We start from the raw sequence: 13023 nt of genomic DNA on the forward strand, positions 1-13023 counted from the left end.
CATGGCTTTTTAAGAACTACCTCACTGGCGAACACTACACTCCCTCCCCTTTCCCCCCCCACTGCGCACCTTGAGAACTGGTAAGTAGTTGCGCTTTACAAGCACTGAGTGATTGATTGATTGATTGATGGAAGTGTTCTGGCCACATCCCTGTGGCGGTAGGTTACAGATCCAGACGCTGAAGTGAGAGAGGATGGAGACAAGGATGTCTTTAGAAATTCATTGAGGACCTTGTTAGCAAAAGGCTGCTGATTCTTTTTTTTCTAAGCATAACCATTTGGTAGACAGTAGGAGTAAGGGCGGGACTACAGTTTTTGTTGCTAAAGGTGAGGAGGTTTCCAGGCAGGACCTGCCCTTTTGCCTATGAGATCCATCACCTTACATAAAGGCTGTGTCTGGGGCTGTACCACAACACCAAGACTGTAGCTGCGGCTCCCTAAAGAGGTAATTATGCATGACTTTCCATTTCAGTCTGGTGATGGCAAGACGGGCACTACAACCCACGAGGACTGAAATTTGGTATGGCTGTTATCTCCAGCAAATCACATCCTGCTCTGTGCATCATTCTGGGCACCTCACATATTTTTCTTCAGATGCTGAGCTGCATGTTTTGTATGGATCTTGCACTCCTGCAGCGCTTCCGGAATAGTTTTTTCATATAGTACTGCTGGGGCCCGAGCCGTCATGATCCTGCCGCTGTCGCCACAGTCACTACTCCCGAGCAAAGCTTGTGTACTGCCATCGGCTACTTTGAGTACGGCCGTTAATATCAACCACTGGAGCTCGCAGATCCACATGAGTACTACAGCTACTGCATGATTGTCAAAGCAATGCAGACCCCACACTCCGGCCACTGCTGGATCACCATGGCAATAACCCTGCTCATCCCCGCGCGTGCACTGCGAGGTCCCATGGCTTTCACTACAACAGTGTTCCGCTTTCCCTGCAACACCGATCACCGTGTCCATCATCCAGCGACAACCTGTACTTGGAGTAGCCGTGAGTAGTCCTACTCATTACTGATGCATTTACAACATCATGACTGTCCATTCCCACTGTCTCACAAAGGGGAGGTTGTGTAAAAATGACCAAAATGTAGAAATAAAGTCATGGCGAACGTGTGTCTTTAAAAACACAAAAAAGTAGAGATAAAAAAGTCTAACATTTACCACTGCAACTCTGAATGCTACATAGATATAAATCTACTTACATCCAAGCCCCAATGACTACATCGCTAACCCCAATGCTAACTTTTTCCCATTTCACCATATTGTCTCTGCCATATTAAAGGGGGGTATTCTCATGCCGCCTCTCTGGCACCTTCCTTCTACACTCTTCTTAATTCCACCTTTCGTCGTTTTAATCCAAACCACCAAGGGGGCCCTCCCCCTTTGTGAATGTGGGTGCAAACATTTTTTAAAGAGCAGGCAATGGTCCCATGGCCCACTGACTGCGCTTAAAAAATGAAAGGAAATCTTTTCATTTTTGTTCAAGAAATGTATCCGGTTTCCTCTAAGGAAAACAGGATGCATTTAAAAAAAAGAAAATGCTTTATATAAAAGTAATCAGACATGGTGGTCTGCTGACCCCAGAAGGCCACAATCCCTGTGATTTCTGGCCATTCCCAATGGGTCGCAAATTGTGATCTACCTAATGAATATTGATGAGGTTTGTCCATTTGCGACCTACTGGGAATCGCTAAATGTGTCTGAGACACTGTTGTACATCACAGTTCGCAAAGATTCCATCTAGGGAGTTGCAAATACAATTCTTTGTACATGTGACCCTTAGTGCTGTGCTAAGGATAGCCGTACACCTGCAGATGACTGCACGGTCTGCTTTCAGAAGATGTGAAGAAGCTGTGCCGCGCAGACGTGCCACGCCCCGTGAGACAGTAGTCTGTTACATGGCAAGGGCACCAGCATCGTGAATTATCTCTGGAAGCCCAGTGGGGATGAGCCTGCAGAGAGCACCAGTAGTGCCAAATGAATCATTACAAAAGCAAGACCATTAGACTCCAGAGCTCCCAGGTGGCAGAGCTCACTTGGCTGCTAAGCGCTAATGAGAGCAAAAGGCCCGCGAGCGATCCAACAACAGCATTACCTACCAGTAGTACATCCCTCGGAGGATGCCATGCCATCTGCAAGAGTGCCCAGGAATTACCACTGACGTCAAAATCCTCAACACTAGAAAGGATGAGGCCAGGCCATAGCTCCCCAGAAGAAGCCAAAGATGCATGCTGTAACGTGGGACATGTATATTCTGGAACATGTTTAATCCGTGTTACACTGAACTAGAAACATCATGAACGGGGGAGGTTATCTAGTCCACCTCCCACCAACTACTAACAGAGAGTGCTCACCCTCTGTTACGTGTCTCCATTTTAAATTGAACCCCTGACATTTGGGGTGCAATCCACAATATGTTTATGAATTTAGGGGCATATTTACGAGGGATTGGTGCAGGGCAGTGCCGCATGTCTTCTTGCTGCACTGCCATATATAGGAAGCTGGCTTGGTGTGTGGTGGACACCTGTGGTGTTTGCACCTTATACCAGGTCCAGGCAGCCCCTGTTAGTGAATGAAGACAGTGTCTAGGAAGCCAGGGCTTTCCAGTGGTAGCTGTGGTGAGCAGCCAAGACTTATCTAGGAGGAGTGTAAAGCACTTGCAATACCACAGCAGTCACAGAGCAGTTTATCACACCTGAAAAGAACCACACAGTGTTGCAAAAATAAAGGTACTTTATTATTGAAACACTGAACTAGATTACTTATAGGCAGTCCCCCAACTGTAGGTAAGTACATACTATATATACACACAGTAATTATTAGGAATTAGCAGATAGGAATAACAAGCATTGACACAAATTAGTGCAAAATAGTTAGGGCCCAATTGGGGAGGGGGGGGGGGTGCGGAACCATATACTGAAATAGTGGAATGTGAAGTGAAGTCTCCCACTCAAGGTTGTTGAGTAGTTAGAGGGGAGCAGGGAGAACTCAGAACCCCAAGAGGTGAGTACCTAGGTGACCCCCAGCGACCAGGAGAGCAGAGGTAACTTACCTGGTCTTCCCAAAGACTAACAAGGGGACTTGGAAAGAGGAAGATTGCAAGACCAGGACCAGTCCGGTGGAACCCAATGGTGGATTCCAGAAGACGAGGACCTGAAAAAGAAGGGTACAGAGTCCAGGCCACACAGGAGTGTCCAGACGGGGCAGGAGCCACTACCCACCTTCCTGTAGATGAAAATCTGGGTTGATGGGGGAAGAAGATCAGCTGTGGAGCACAGGAGCTGCAGAGAGGTCCTTGGAGTCATGAAGAAGTTGTTCCACGCTGGTCACCAGGTCGCAGATGGTCAGTAGTAAGGAGGACCACCACCAAGCTTTGGTAAATGCAAGTTGGAGCAAAAGAAGATTTGCAGGGAAGAAGAGGAACAGCAAGGCCCAGGGGACTCTACCCTTGGAGGGGAGTCTGGGCTGGCCCTCAGCAGTTGGGAGAGCCAGCAAAAGCAGTTGCAGCCCCCACAGGCAACCCATTGGCATCAGGCACAGTAAGTTGCATTGAGGCCCAATCAGCACACCTGGAGAAGATTCCCAAGTCGCTAGAGCAGCAGAGGAGAGACTCTCCTTGCAAGGATGAAGTGTTGAAGGCTTGAGCTACTTTGAACCTGAAGATCCCTCACAGCAGGAGTCAACAAGCCTTGACTGCTGCAAGAGTGGCACTGCACAGGAGTGCTGTCCTGCAAGGACAGGCAAGGGCTCACTGTCTCCCAAGTTGGACAGCAGGTAGACAGGATCAACGGGACCACTCAGACCCACCACCTGTTTTGGAGATTCTTCCTGGAGCCGGATGGCAGAAGATCCCAGCAGCCAGTCGTTGTTGCCTTAGGTACCTGCGGATGTAGGGGAGGGACTCCTTCACTCCAACGGAGATTCCTTCTTCCTTCTTTGGTGCAGCTGAAGTCTTGCCAACCCCAGAGGATGCACAGCTGTGGAAATGTTGTAATTGCTGGAAGGAGCCGGAGAAACAATGTTGCAAGGCAAGGTCTTCTCAGGAGTTGCAGACTTGTTTGGTTCCTGATGAGCCCAATAGCAGTTCCGGTGGGCAGGATCAGAAGAGGTCATTGCAGAGGAGTCCTGGTGGAGTCTTGCATGCTGAATCTGGAGACCTACCCACAAGGGATGCCCTAAATAGCTCTAACTGGGCTTTGCACTCTGCAGGGTGACCACCTATCAGAGGGGGTCACTGACGTCAGTCACCTGTCCTGACCAACCAGATGCTCCCAGGGGCCTCTGCACATCTTGTTCTTAAGATGGCAGAATCAAGTGGCCATCTAAAGGAGCTCTGGGCTCCACCCCTGGGTGGTGATGGGCAAGGGAGTAGTCACTCCCCTTTCCTTTCTGTGCTTTTGTGACAGAGCAGGGACCGGCGTTCCCTGGACTGTTGCAAACCGGATTATGCAAGGAGGGCACCAAATGTGCCCATCAAAGCAAAGCGGTGGGTGGGGAGGTTACACCCCCCAGCCATGTAACACATATTTCCAAGGGCAAGAGTGATGCCTCCCTCTCCCACAGGAACTCCTTTGTTCTGCCTTCCTGGGCATGAGCTGGTCAAGCAGCAGGAGGGCAGAAACCTGTCTGAGGGACTGCAGCAGCGTTGGCTGCTCGCAAACCTTGAAAGACTGGTAACAGCAATACTGGGGGGACCTCTAAGGAGCCCCCAGAGTGCATGGAATCATGCCACCAATACTGGCATTAGTAGTGGGGTATGATTCTGACATGTTTGACACCAAACATGCCTAGGCTCGGAGTTACCATTATGTAGCTGGACCAAAGGTAGTGATCTGTGGCATGTACAGGGGTAAATTCGCTTCCCCGCACATTCAAAGTCCAGGGCATTGGAATTGGAGTTTGTAGGGGCACCTCTGCTCATGCAGGGGTGTCCTCACACACAGGAACCTGCACCCTGGCTTCTGGACTAGGAGAGCCTACCATAGGGGTGACCTGTAGTGAAAGGGTGCATGCACCTTTTCACGCAGGCTGCAATGGCAGGCCTGCAGACACCGTTTTCCTGGGCTCCCATGGGTGGCACAATACATGCTGCAGCCCATGGGGGACCCCTGGTGTATCAATGCCCTGGGTGCCTAAGTACCATATACTAGGGGCTTACAGGGGTACACCAGTATGCCAATTGTGGGGTGTAAAGGGTACCAAAGCAACCAAATTTAGAGAAATTTGAGAGAGCACAATAACTGGGGTCCTGGTTACCAGGATCCCAGTGTAAACACACTGATAAACAGACAAACACCATGCCAAAAAGGGTGACTTTCCTACATCAGAAACCAATGTGAAAGGGCAGGAATACACCATATTTATGAAATACGGCGCATTCCTGTCCTTTTCACTGTGCTGGCGGTCAATTGGATGCCTGACACCAGCACAGGCACCCTTGAATCATGGTGCAAGAGTGCCTGCATTGTATACAGGATTGTTTTCATGCAAGAAAAGACACCTTCCTGCACAAAAACAATCTTGAGAGGTGTTTACTCTTTCTGTGTGTGCTGCAGGACGCAGCACACAAGGAGAGGCAAAATATAAGGAGAAATGAAACTATGTCTTCTTGTTACGCCTCATCTGGGGAGGTGTAAGGTTTTGACGTTGTAAATCGGGGGCAGTGTCAAAATCCATGGGTGTTGCGTGGGAAAACCCAACGCAATGCCCATGGAACGCCCTCTGGTGCAGAATAAGGCAACGCAGCAGCTTGTGCTGGTTTGTCTTACTCCATATCTATGACGCCATGAAAAGCCACGCAAAGTGGCTGTGCGTCGCCTCATAGGTATGATTGAGAGGCTTGCGCCGCCGGAGAGTCAAAAAAGTGACGCAACAGCGGCGTAAGCCTCTTGTAAATATGCCCCTTAATTTTTTCTGGCGCTATTTTAGGTGGAAGGTTACATTGAGGATTACTGTGCTGCATGTATTTGGTGACCAGTCTTCTGCTGCTGCAGTTGCTGCTTCTCCTGGTTCCATCTAAATATGGCAGTGAAATGCAGGTGCAACATGAACTTTCTATTAAAAGTCGTAAGAGTAGAGAACTCGTCTGTATATGCTTTGATGCATGAAATTAGTCATTCTATGATTCAAACAGAAAACAGACTCTGTAGATGTGAATCACTAAGTAACTCACTCAAATCAAAGAGTTGTGCCATTTCTTCAGGCGATTCCTCTGTGTTTGCTTTGTAAAGACAGGTGTTATGTAAACAAGGCGTAGTGATATGTATACTGGTTGTGTCTGTGATGAGTCTCCTGTGATTGTTCGCAGTGACATGTAGGGGCCAATGAAAATGCAGCATATTGCCTTCCACAGCTATATGATTTGCATTTAAACAATATTATCTATGAGGCAGGGAACTTCCAAGTAGGTGGGGTTGGGTGGAGTCAGAAGACCTGACGTCCAGCCGCAATGCACCCCGGGTCACAGAGTACCTGGGAGCACCTACTCCCACAGGTAATACTGCTATTGTACATCAGACCCTTGGAATGTCGGGTGTAATTCACAATATTTACTGTAGAGTTGCACTTCTCAAGGTACTCTTTTATGTGTAAGATTACATGAAGCCTAGCTGCTGCATTACTTTTGGCAGCCTCCCTCCATGTTTTATCTCCTAATTATTGAGGTCACACACTTACAATGAATAGCAGATACAGCAAACATAGGGGGTCATTCTGACCCCGGCGGTCCTTGACCGCCGGGGCCAGGGTCGGCGGGAGCACCGCCAACAGGCTGGCGGTGCCCCGCAGGGCATTCTGACCGCGGGAGTTTGGCTGCGTTCAGAACAGGAAAACCGGCGGTCTCCCGCCGGTTTTCCGCTGCCCTGCTGAATCCTCCATGGCGGCGCAGCTTGCTGCGCCGCCATGGGGATTCAGACACCCCATACCGCCATCCTGTTCCTGGCGGTTCGCCCGCCAGGAACAGGATGGCGGTATGGGGTGTCGTGGGGCCCCTGGGGGCCCCTGCAGTGCCCATGCCAAAGGCATGGGCACTGCAGGGGCCCCCATAAGAGGGCCCCACAAAGAATTTCAGTGTCTGCTCAGCAGACACTGAAATTCGCGACGGGTGCAACTGCACCCGTCGCACCTTCCCACTCCGCCGGCTCCATTCGGAGCCGGCTTCCTCGTGGGAAGGGGTTTCCCGCTGGGCTGGCGGGCGGCCTCCTGGCGGTCGCCCGCCAGCCCAGCGGGAAACACAGAATAACCGCAGCGGTCTTCTGACCGCGGTGCGGTATTCTGGAGGGGGGAACTCTGGCGGGCGGCGGAGGCCGCCCACCAGAGTCAGAATGACCCCCATAGTGTTTTGAAAGACTGTGTTTGAGTTGAGTATTAACTATGGGTATGATTATGGTACAAAGATCTTAAGAATTGTAATTTCTAAGGCAAGTTCCACATATTAAAAAGTTGAACGCAGGTCTTCTTGGGGTGTCCACGTTGCTGTTCAGCCCTCTTCGGGTTGGTCCTTATCCTCTGGTTAGAGTGGGGTGAGTGCTGAGACGCACATGCTCACACAAAAAGATATGGGGGACCCACATAGCTGAATTAGTGAGACACATGGTCCCCGGCCCTCAGACTAAAGAGGGGCAAATATTGTTAGGGGGATTTTCAAGACCATGCATGGTCCTTAAAAATGTGCCCGCTGGGGGATAAGGGATGAACTTCTGAGACCTACTGCACAATCATGGAGGATCGCTTGGAGAAGGGGCACGCCTAACTCCACAGTTCCTATGGTCTATTTCTACATTTCGATTGTTCACTGAAAATAAATCTTGAGAGGCGACCATCTTCTCACGGATCTTGGGGAAGGGATCTTGTCTGGCTGGTAGTTTTGAACTGATCTGTATCCGTCTGAATGACAGGACGCGCGAGTGAACGTCTAAGGTATGGTCTGGTGGAGACAAAAGATAGTGGCCAAGGCACAGACACTCTAGTCTTTTGCAGGGTTAAAGCTGCTCTTTTACTCCAATGAAGAAACACTTCTTCAAAAGAGGAATATATTACTCTAGTGTCTGATGTGTCTAGAATGTGGTAAACAGTCCCTGGTGCCTCAAAGGAGCTTTAAATGCCACTCAGTTTGTTGCCTCTTTGTCTTTCTTATGGGTGGTGCTTGGGATCTTGTAGGCTACTCTCATCTCTCAAGAAAGCTCCTGGCCGACTCTTCTCTGTCACGAAGGCAAGAAACTTGTTTCGAAAGATCTCCAATGCTTCCCACATCTTTGCGTGGCTTTGATTGGCATCATAGGTATGGAGTAAGGCAGCGCAAGTCACTGCGTTGCCTTCCTCTGCACCAGGGAGGCATTCCATGGGCGTTGCAGTGGGTTTTCCCACGCAACACTCATAGCTTTTGACACATCCCTAGATTTATGAGAACCTGTAAACCTGGGGACACGCCAAAAACCTTACGCCTCCCGAGGTGAGGCGTAACAAGGAGAAATATTTTTATTTGTCCTCATTTTTCCCTCTTTCCATGTGTGCTGAATTCTGCAGCACACATGGAAAGAGGAAAACGCCTCTCGGGATTGTTTTTGTGCAGGAAGGTATCCCTGCACCCTTCCTGCACAAAAACAATCCTGCCGACGACACAGACACCCTTGCACCACGGTGCAAGGGTGCCTGCGTTGGCGCTAAGCAGCCAATTGTACTCCAGCGCGCGGGGGGGAGGACATGAATACCCCGTATTGCATAGATATGGCACATTCCAGCCCTTTCACTTTGGCGTAGGGCAGCGTAGCAAGAAGACTCGCTGCGCTGCCCTATGCCAAATTTCTGTAAATTTGGCCCAGAGTTGCTTGCCTGCTCTGACCATAACCTCTCCCTCCTCACCTGGCGGGCAGTGAATGGTGGCGCATCACTGCAGAAACTATGATTGGCTGGACGAGTGCAAGGAAAACCCCAAAAATACTCCTGTGCTGGGGCTTTGGTGCAGCTTTTTAGAGACAGGTGCTGTACCGGCACTATTTTTATAAGAGCCTTTAGAAAGTTTGATAACCCTTGAATGAATCAGAGGACTTGTTTCACCTCTTTTGAGTTGGCAGCGCCCTGTCAAAGTTCAGAAGTTTCAAGCTCAGTTCCCAGCACCTTAAGGCCCAAGTGAACTCTTTTTCTATCATAGTAGGGAAAGTTCTTATGGGGGCAAATCACCTGAGTGACTGTCCAGCGGAAGTCAGGATGAGACTCGAAATGGGAGGAGCTGACAGGAGGGATGGTCCCAGGTACTGGGTGTAGGATGACACCTTACCGGCAAAAGAGAAGGCAACAGCGGTATTGGTAATGGAGGAAAGGACTGTGTAAGGGGGAGTAGAGTGAAGGCTGTTGTGTCGTGATAGTCACAATAGGACCCCGAAAGCCAGGGGTGTAGCTTCAGGAGGTTGGGGGTGGGGTGTATGGGGTGTTACACACTCCTAATAAATGTCTTTTTTGATGAATAGTTGGGCACAGCTGCTTTCAGTCTAGTATGGTGACGTGTCTGTAGGATTTCACCTGGGATTTATGCACACACACTGACACACACACACTCTGCTCTCTGTTTTGAAAGCCCTAAAAATGTTCCTTATTTTACAAAAATATTGTTTCTCTCACTCAGTACCCCTACCAACCTGCATCCCTCTCCCTTTCCACTGCCTCTTAAGCTCCTCTCATGCGCCCGGCTTCTCGTACAATGTATTTTGACATTGCATGCCAGCCTGATTGTTGGAAAATCTGAAGCCCTCCCCTCCAATCTTACTGACCAAGCTAGGCCGCTGCCGAAAGGTCAGCCCTACTGTACTGGACAGCACTTCCGGTCCCAAAACTGGACTGTAAGAACAGTCCTTGGGACAAGAAGCGAGAGGGAGAGAAACCAGTTCTTGTGCAAGATCTGACAGGGATAGGATGGTGGGAAACATGCCACCCAGGGGCAGAAGCACAAAGATACTGGGAGATGATATAAAAAAGAAATGAAGGTGTAACCAGCACAGTTGGAACTATGCACAGTGGGTGGCCACATTGTGCAGCAGAGTTGACTGATGTATGAGTCAGGGAATTGCAAACTATGCAGCAGCTCTGCCCATTAACACACATGCTCCCTAGAGCTCATGAGTGCATTTATTGTTTATTGTGTAAGCAGTGCACTAAGACCAGGGACCTGAAAAAAGCGATGCAGCATATTAGGGATTTATTTTCCTATCTGTAAAGTGAACATTATTTTGCCAATTGTGAAATAAGATACAATCATCACAAAAAAAAGAATCTTTCTTAAGAGTTCGTATTTGCAAAGCTTTTGACAAATGACAACCTAATGATGCTAAATGCAGAACGAGAACCACTTGCCTCACTTGTGAAATCTTAAGCCTCAACCCTCCCAGATACCTCACTAAAGTGTCATCTACAGCAGGAGGTTCATAAAACTGATCCAAGCAAGAGAGGATCTCCCCACCTTCCATGCTGCAAGAACAACTGCACCAGCACGGATCCTCCTCCGGCTCTTCCGCTACACGGAGGAACTTTCTTGGGTGTACACCAGGTGCACCCCTTCTTTTCCGCCTTCAAACACCTACTAGAATATGCTATGTTAGAAATATGTCCACATTAACTGAATAATCCCCTTCATTCTGCTATCTGTAACAGTTTCTGTTATTTTGTTCTACTAACCATGTCCTACCTGACCGCACTGTTCTTGCAAACACTGGGCCATATTTATGGAAAAGTGACAAAGTGCAGGGTGGCAAGTCACCTCGCTGCGCTGCATCACCTCGCTGCGTTGCATCACTGGGAAAGCGCAGCAATGGCCGTATTTAAGGCATACGGCACTTTCATGTCCTTTCCCCCTGCGTTGGCTCACAATAGGCTGCCTAGCGCCACCGCAGGCACCCTTGCCCCATGGTGCAAGAGTGCCTGCGTTGCATGCAAGATTGTTTTTGTACAAGAAGAGGCACCTTCCTGCACAAAAGCAATGCTTAGAGGCGTTATCCTCTTCCTATGCGTGCTGCAGGATGCATCACGCATAGAAAGAGGAAGTAACAAGGAGAAATCAAGATTTCGCTCCTCATTACGCCTCTCCTGGGGAGATGTATCTTTTTGACGCATTACCAGGTTTACCAAATCTGGAAATGTGTAAAAAACCATGGGCGTTGCCTGGGAACACCCATGTAATGCCCATGGAACGCCTCCCTGGTGCAGAGCAATGCAATGCAGCGATTTGCGCTACGATTCATTACTCCAGATTTTTGAAGCCATTCAAAGCCACGCAAAGTCTCGTAAATATGCCCCTCTTTGTACAGTCCTCTCAATTTGTCTTAGCATATGCTTCCTCCACTCATGTTTTTACAATGCACTGTGCAGTACTCTGAACCTCAGATAGCTAAATGCTGAAGTGACTCTGAAAATGCAGCCGGCTAGTCCTATTATAATTAAGATCCTACGCATCCCAGCACGCCGTAGGTACACATCTGAACAAACAGGACTGGCTAAAGTCACCCGGATAGCATCCCAGCAGGACAGAACCTACCCAGCTTCATCCTCTGTCTACTGACTGCTGCTAGGGTTGCCACCTTACCGCTATTTTTTAAGAACCTTGCCTGTATCTTCATGCCAAGACAGATAAACAAATAAAAAAAGCAAAATCAATAAAAGGATTAAAATCTGTTTTTTTTTCACTTCGTAGTAAAGAGGCGGAAGAGTTGTGCTAACAAAGGAGATAGAGGATTGCACAATCTGTGAGTATCAGATCCTGCTCCTTGCAGAAGCTCAAAATAACACGCACAACTCACCAGTATATTTCTGTGAGGCACGTGGCAATCATAGCTGCTGCCTAACAAGGCTTGGTGCATTAAACGTGATAAACTCTACAGTGCACCCGGAGCAGTTTGGCCCTGACTTAGAGTTTCGCGGGCGGTTTACTCCGTCGCAAATGTCTGCCTTATTACGATTCCCATAGGATATAATGCAATTAAAATACAGCAAACTGAATATTCATCACGTTTGTGATGGAGTAACCCGTCCACTGAACTCTACATTAAGCCCTTAGATTTTAGCTACGAAGAAGTAAGAGACTGAACCATAAAAGGCCATATGGCTACAGGAAAACACACGAACGTAGAGAGACGATGGTGCACTTGTCTTTGGACACAACTAAGGCATTTGATTCTATCGAATGACTGTACATGTTTGAGATTATAGGAAAAGTGGACCCAGGTCAACACACCTATCTTGCATATGGCTGTAAATTACTGACCCAGTAGCTAGGGTGAGGGTCAATGAGACATTTTCAGGCAGCTTGAATATTGGAATTGGCATACGACGGAGATGCTCTCTCCATTATTATTCGTCCTGATGCTGAAACCACTGGCGTGTTCTATATGAGATGATGTGCTCGTTCGTGAGAGGATATCGCTGTATGCTGATGACGTCCTTCTATATACTTGGCTGCCCCTCAACTGTTTATAGAGGTAGTCTGGTTCCAACATTAATTGGGATAAATCGTGGTATATCCACTAATGGAGTGGAGCCCAAGACTTACATTCCAACGCCCCTTCAGAATTGAGACAGTGGAAGTGAACACAACATTATGCTATTTTAGTATATGGGCCAATCAAATCCCAACAAGGTATCTGAACCTGTTCTGGGACATTGATTAGATTTTTTTGGTTTTGTAGAGCGCAAATACTCCTAAGTGTCTTGGCACTGTAATCTGTAAGTCATGCCAAAGGAGCAACTATTGTTGAAGAACAGAGAGGATTAATGTGCAAAGAAATGAGTGTTTAGAATTTTATGTAATCTGAAAAGGCTGGATTTGGAACTGATGCCACGGGGAGGCTATCTCAGGCCTGAGGGGTGATGACCGAAAGAGAACTTTCTCCTACATGTGACCGACAAAACCTTGGAATGGAGACCAGATGAGAAACAGACGAGCGACGAACGCTAGGCAGTGAGTACCTGGAAAACATCTGTGATACATAACTAGTGCAAGAAGGCAAGTGATGAGCTTTATAGCAGAAAAAAG

The sequence above is a fragment of the Pleurodeles waltl genome, chromosome 4_2 (genome assembly GCF_031143425.1).
Source record: "Pleurodeles waltl isolate 20211129_DDA chromosome 4_2, aPleWal1.hap1.20221129, whole genome shotgun sequence".
Taxonomy (NCBI): Eukaryota; Metazoa; Chordata; class Amphibia; order Caudata; family Salamandridae; genus Pleurodeles; species Pleurodeles waltl.